The sequence below is a fragment of the Chiloscyllium plagiosum genome, unplaced genomic scaffold, assembly GCF_037043375.1.
Source record: "Chiloscyllium plagiosum isolate Xiang-an unplaced genomic scaffold, Cpla_swu_hap1 HiC_scaffold_49, whole genome shotgun sequence".
In the NCBI taxonomy this organism is placed as follows: domain Eukaryota; kingdom Metazoa; phylum Chordata; class Chondrichthyes; order Orectolobiformes; family Hemiscylliidae; genus Chiloscyllium; species Chiloscyllium plagiosum.
This window is the reverse complement of record NW_028270187.1, coordinates 9,115,188-9,121,467: the sequence shown is the minus strand read 5'-3', so window position 1 is coordinate 9,121,467 and position 6,280 is coordinate 9,115,188.

The following is a 6,280-nucleotide window of genomic DNA, read 5'->3' as shown; positions in this document are numbered from 1 at the left end:
CAGGGTAATGCCGTGTCTACATCAGAAAATAGAATCGAATCAACCGGTTGCATTTTCTGTCCAAGGAGCATTGAGGTCAGTGAGCTCTAATGCAGTTGAATTATTCATCGCCCTTTCACTTAGTTACAATGGATTCTGTTTGCACTGATTGTTACTTCAGCAGTATTCAGAAAAGTGCATCACTTAGTACTGAAACAAAAACTGATGGAAATCTGAACACCAACACTTTTATATAATGACTCTGTTAGATTCCGCACTACACAAGATACAAAGGCCCATTGTGTATCCTACCTTGTCTCTGAAGAACAACACAAAATCCTTGCTGTTGCAGTGTGTTACGTTTTCACTTGCACATGATTCCTACAGGCACTAACAATTAAAGAACTTCCGCTGTTTCCCATTCACTACAGGAGACATGAACTGAGATACAGACTGGCAGCACAAAAGCAAATTCACTCTCACTCAGCCACTGGATGCTGAAAGGAAAAGAATAAAATTTGCCCTCTCAATTATCTTCAGATATGAATTGACTCTCAAAGCCACTGACCACCGCTGAGGAGGTTAAATTATTAATGTCCCGTGTAGACCTAAAAGTCCCTTTATACTCAGACAAATGTAAGTCTCAGATACGAAACCACAACCGAACACAGGGGAACACAGGGAAACTTCTTCAAAACTGGTTCTAAAGTTATTTAAAGTCAGATGACTACAGAATTGATGTCAAATTGACCTTTCCATATAGACACTGACAATTCGTGGATGAAGTTCACATTTCTTTGAGACGGTGACAAAACAAGTGGATGGAGGTAAGACGGTTGATGTGGTGCATATGGACTTCAGTAAGACGTTTGATGAGTTTCCACGTTGGAGGCTATTGCATAAAATAAGGAGTTTTGGCATTTAAGGTGATTAAGCGGTTTGGATCAGAGATTGACTAGCTGAAAGCAGACAGATTGTGGTGGTTGATGGGAAATATTCATCCTGGCATTCAGTTACCAGTGGTGTGTCGCAAGGATCTGTTTTGGGGACACTGCTGGTTTTCAGTTTTATAAATGATCTGCACGTGGGCGTAGAAGGATGGATTAGTAAATTTGCAGATGACAGTAAGGTAGGCAGAGTTGTGGACAGTGCTGAAGGATGTTGTGAGTTACAGAGGGCCATAGGTAAGAAGCAGTGCTGTGCTGAGAAGGGGTAATTGGAGTTCAATGTGGAAAAGTGTGAGGTAGTTCTCTTAGGAAGAAGTAACAGGATTGCAGAGTCCTGGGCTAATGGTAAAATTATTTAGGGAGAGATCTCCGTGTCTAGGTGCATTAATTCATGAAAGTTGCCCCTCATGTTGATAAGGTTGTGAAGTAGGCACATGGTGTGTTGGCGTTTCTTGACAGAGGGATTGAGTTTCCGAGTCACGAGATCATGCTTCAGCTGTACAAAACACTGCTCAGGCCACGAATAGTTCTGGTCACTGCATTATGGAAAGGATGTGGAAACTTTGGAAAGGGTTCAGAGGAGATTTACTAGAATGTTGCCTGGAATGGAAGGAAAGTCTTACAATGAAAGGCTGAGAGAACTGAGTCTGTTTTCATCTGAAAGACGAAGGTTGAGAGGTGACTTAACAGAGATGTATAAAATAATCAGAGGGTTAGATACGGTAGACAGTGAGAATAGTTTTCCTCGGATGGTGAAGCCTAACGCGAGGGGACAAAGCTTTACATTGAGGGGTGATGGATTTAGGAGAGATATTAGGGGAAGTTTCTTTACTCAGGGAGGAGTAGGGGCGTGGAATGGCCTGCCTACAACTGTGATAGACTCGCCGACGATAAGGGCATTTAAATGGGCTTTCACAGGGAGATTGACAAGTTGGCCAAATGGGTAGAAACTTGGCAAATGAATTCCAATGCAGAGATGTGAGGTATTGCATTTTGCTACCAGTAACACACGGCAACACTGCAGGTTCCATGGTCCAACTTGAAGAGAGTTGTGGAGCATGTATCATTCTGTGAAAGTGACAAGGAAATCTGAAACAGTTTTGAAGATGGCTCAAAGATTTCTTATGGTTATAAATAGAGACATTGAGTATAAAACCAAGGAAGTGATGCTACACCTCTACAAGTCATTAGTCAGACCACATTTTCATTCAGTTCTAGGAAACTTATTTAAGGAAGGATCTTCAAGCTCTGGACAGGGTTCATTAGAGATTTACGAGAATGATAGCAGGAATGAAGAATTTTACATGCAAGGAAAGATTAGTGGCATCAGACTTATTCTTCTTGGAGCAGAGAAGATTATGATCAGGACCTTATAGGAGGTATTCAACACTATGAAGAATTTGGAAGGGGAAAGATTATTTTGTTTCCACGAGTTGGTATGTCAGAAACTAGAGTTCACAATTTCAAGATCGTCAACAAGATTAGGAGGATTTTTTTTTACTCAGAGAGTTGGTAGGATTTGGAATATGCAGCTTGGTGAAGGTAGAATCCATATGAGGTATGAAAAGAGAGCTGAATATGTATTGAAAGTTATGAAGTTGAGGACAATGAAGGTACGGCTACAATTAATTCTTGTCTTGAATTAATTCCAGCTCACCGTAATTTTAGAAAAAAATCTAGAGTACTTTCAATTCACTGTCTCATCTGCCTTGAACCATTGACCAGGAGATCAAATGGACACTGAAGTTAGGAATGGGCAGCACAAAATCTCAAATTTCTGCCATCAAAAGTTAGATCGTCCAACAGCGGGATGAATTGACCAACTGAGGGTTGTGGGAGAGACAATTATTCAAATGGTATCCCAAGACAAGTAGATCTTTGAAACTCACATTTGCTGAGTAAATTGAGACAAACCCTTATTTTCCTTGTCCTCCTTGTTTGTTGAAACGTAGGATTGCTACTGATTGATTTGTTTAGCTTTGAAGGTGCTCTTCTGCGCTGTTTCCTGATGTCTGCAGAAGGTTCGCGTAAACATTTCCCTCTTTGTCTTGACCTCGTTCCTCAACTCCTCCTGTATCTGTGTGCTTCAAGCTTATGCATGTGATACAGAATGGTTGCTGCTCCGCTGGTCAGCCTGAAAACAGGTCAACACAGAAACACAGTAAATAGAAGCAGGGCCAACATTGGTGGCATAGAGGACAGAGAAGAAGGTTATTTAAGAGTGCAATGGGAACTTGATCATGAAGTTTAATTTAGACGAATGTGTGGTGTTATGCAGGACTTATGCAGTTAATATTACAACTCTGGGAGTGTTGCCGAACAAAGAGACTTAGGGGTGCACATTCATATTTCCTTAAATGTGGCTTTGCAGCGAGACACGGTGGTGAAGAAGGCGTTTGGCATTCTTGCCTTCATTGTCAAACATTGACGACAGGAGTTGGGGCATCATCGTACAGCTGCACAGGATGTTGGTGAGGTCACTTTTAAATTACTGTGTAAGTTCTGGCTAGCCGACTGTGGAAAGGTTGTTGTTAAGCTAGAAAGTGTACAGAAAAGATTTACAAAGATGTTACCAAATCTGAAGGGGTGAAGTTATAAGGGGAAGCTGCATAATCTGGGATCTTTTCTCCCCTGGAGCATCGGAGGCTGAGGGGTGACCTTACAGAGGTTTATAAAATCACGAGGGGCCGAGATAAGGTAAATAGCTATAGGGTGTTCCCCAGGGTAGCGGAGCCCAAAGCTCGTGGGCACAGGTTTATGGTGAGAGAGGAAGGATCAAAAAGAGACAACGTTATCACACAGATGGCAATGTGTACATGAAATGAGCTGCGAAAGGAAGTTTTAGAGGCAGGTAAAATTACAACGTTTAAAAGATATTTGGAAAGGTATGTGGATAGGAAAGGTTTAAAGAGATATTGGCCAAATGCAGACGAATGGTTTGAGGTGAGTTTGGGAAACGTGGTCAGCATGGACGAGTTGGACCGAAGGGCATGTTTCCGCACTGTATGACTATGCAAATAGATGAGAATAACAAACTTTACCTCTAAGTCAATCAGAGTGTACAGGAGGAGCTGTGAATATCTGCAGTCATTATACAGACTAATTTCTCTTAGCAAAGCACGGGACTGGAACAAGCCAAAAAACTGACCCTGCCATATATTATTTCTCTGTACTCTGAACAGGATGTCGCCATCTTTGCCAAGTGGATGCAATTCCGAAATGTCCTTGAACCAATCGACTTGTTCAGCCAGGCAGTGAGGAGTTTGCAAAGGGGTAGGAGACACCTGCAAAGCAGACCGGATAAGGGGGACAGATTTCATCATGAGGATCATGAGAAGGCCATTCGGCCCCTCAAGCCTGCTCAGCCATTCAATAACATCGTGGCTGATGCCCCATTCGTCATGCTCACTTTCTTGCAGTTAGCCCGTAACCCTCAATTCCCCAACTGATGAAGAATCTTCTATCCCAGACTTAAACCTGCTCCCTGTCCCCATACACAGCTCTCTGTTGCAACGAGTTCAAAAGACACATAACCCTCTGAGAGAAGAACTTCCTCCTCACCTCAGTCTTCAGCTTTGAACCAGATGGTTGTTTGTTCCTGACAACAGTCATCGTTGTAGTCTTAACTTCAGATCTGTTTTTGTTTAAAATCGAATTCCAAATCCACACCTGCCACCGCAAGATTCAAATTCACGTCTTCAGAGTATACCCTGGGGAGAAATAAACAGAGGATTTTGCTTCCACATTATTTCAGAAACGGAAAGTGAATCTCATCAAAATTGAGATCAGAATAAATTGTCGCACAACATTGAGCTAAACATTGATGTCGCCAGAATCCATACAGTGTGGAAAGGGGCCATTTACCCATGTTGTCTGCACTACATCCTTTGAACAGGATGCCACCCAGATCCCGACCAGGACCGTGTTCTGATTCCCATAACTCTGCATTAACCTTGGCCAATCTCCCTAACTTGAACATCATAGAATCCTTCAGTGTAGAAGCAGCCCTTTCGGCCCGTCGAGTCCATACTGACCCTCTGAGTAGCATCAGACCAGATCCTCTGGCCCTACTCTATTCCTGTACACTACATTTCCCATGGTTAACCCTCCTCACCTGCATAACCCTCACAATATGGACAACTTAGCATGGCCAATCCACCTAAACTGCACATCTTTGGACTGCAGGAGGAAATTGGAGCAGCGGAGGAAACCCACGCAGAGAAGGGGAGAACATGCAAACTCCACCAAGTCACCCGAGGCTGGAATTTTACGTGAGTCCCTGGCGCTGTGAGGGAACAATGCTAATCACTGAGCCACTGTGGTGACCAATGCTTTTGTCTCTGGCCATGTCGGGGTTGGTTGGTTAGATCAGTGATTCTACAGTTAGCTTACAATGTATTGTTACACTGACAGCATGTGGTTCAATTGCTGCTCTGTTTGAGATTGCTCTGAATGATCATTCCCTGTGCTTTAGATGTGGTGACCCTCAGGTTAAACACAAAGCAATTGTTGCTTTTTCTCTCTCTTTCTCCCCCACACCTCTCTCTCCCTCTCTCTAACGAGACAATGATGACTTTACATTAACTGCCTGCTAAAAACATAACTTTGCTGATTCCAAATTAACTGCTCTCTTTTTCACTGCAAAGTAACTTTTGTGTTTCCTTCTTGATGCACTGTCAGAGTGAGCTGTAAATAAAAGGCATTTTACCAATGGTACATATCTCAGTGAACTGGGAGAGGATGCACAGAGAGATTTACCAGCATATTGCTTTGGGGGGTTGGAGAGTTTCAGTTATGGAGAGAGATCGAACTGACTGGGCTGGCTGTCCTTATAGCAGAGTAGTTTGAAAGAGAGGAATGTATAAAATGATGAGGAGCATAGATAGGGTAGACAGGAAGAAACCTTCCCCTCTTGATCGAAGGATCAATAAGTGGGAGAGGAACATAGATTGAAGGTAAAGGTTTCGAGGGGATGTGAGGAAAATCTTGTTCACCCAGAGAATGGTGTGAAATTTGGAACTCACTGCCTGTAAGAATAGGAGAGGCAGAAACCCTCAGCACATTGAAGGAGGGTTTAGATGTGCACTCATGACGACAAGACAATGGGCCAAGTGCTGTGGCAAAGGAATTAGAGAATAGTGAGATGTTTTTTTTCTGACCAGCACAGACTCGATAGGCCGACAGGCTTTATTCTGGTCTGTAGATTAGATTAGATTACATTACAGTGTGGAAACAGGCCGTTCGGCCCAACAAGTCCACACCGACCCGCCGAAGCGCAACCCACCCATTCCCCTACATTTACCCCTTCACTAAACACTACGGGCAATTTAGCATGGCCAATTCACCTGACCTGC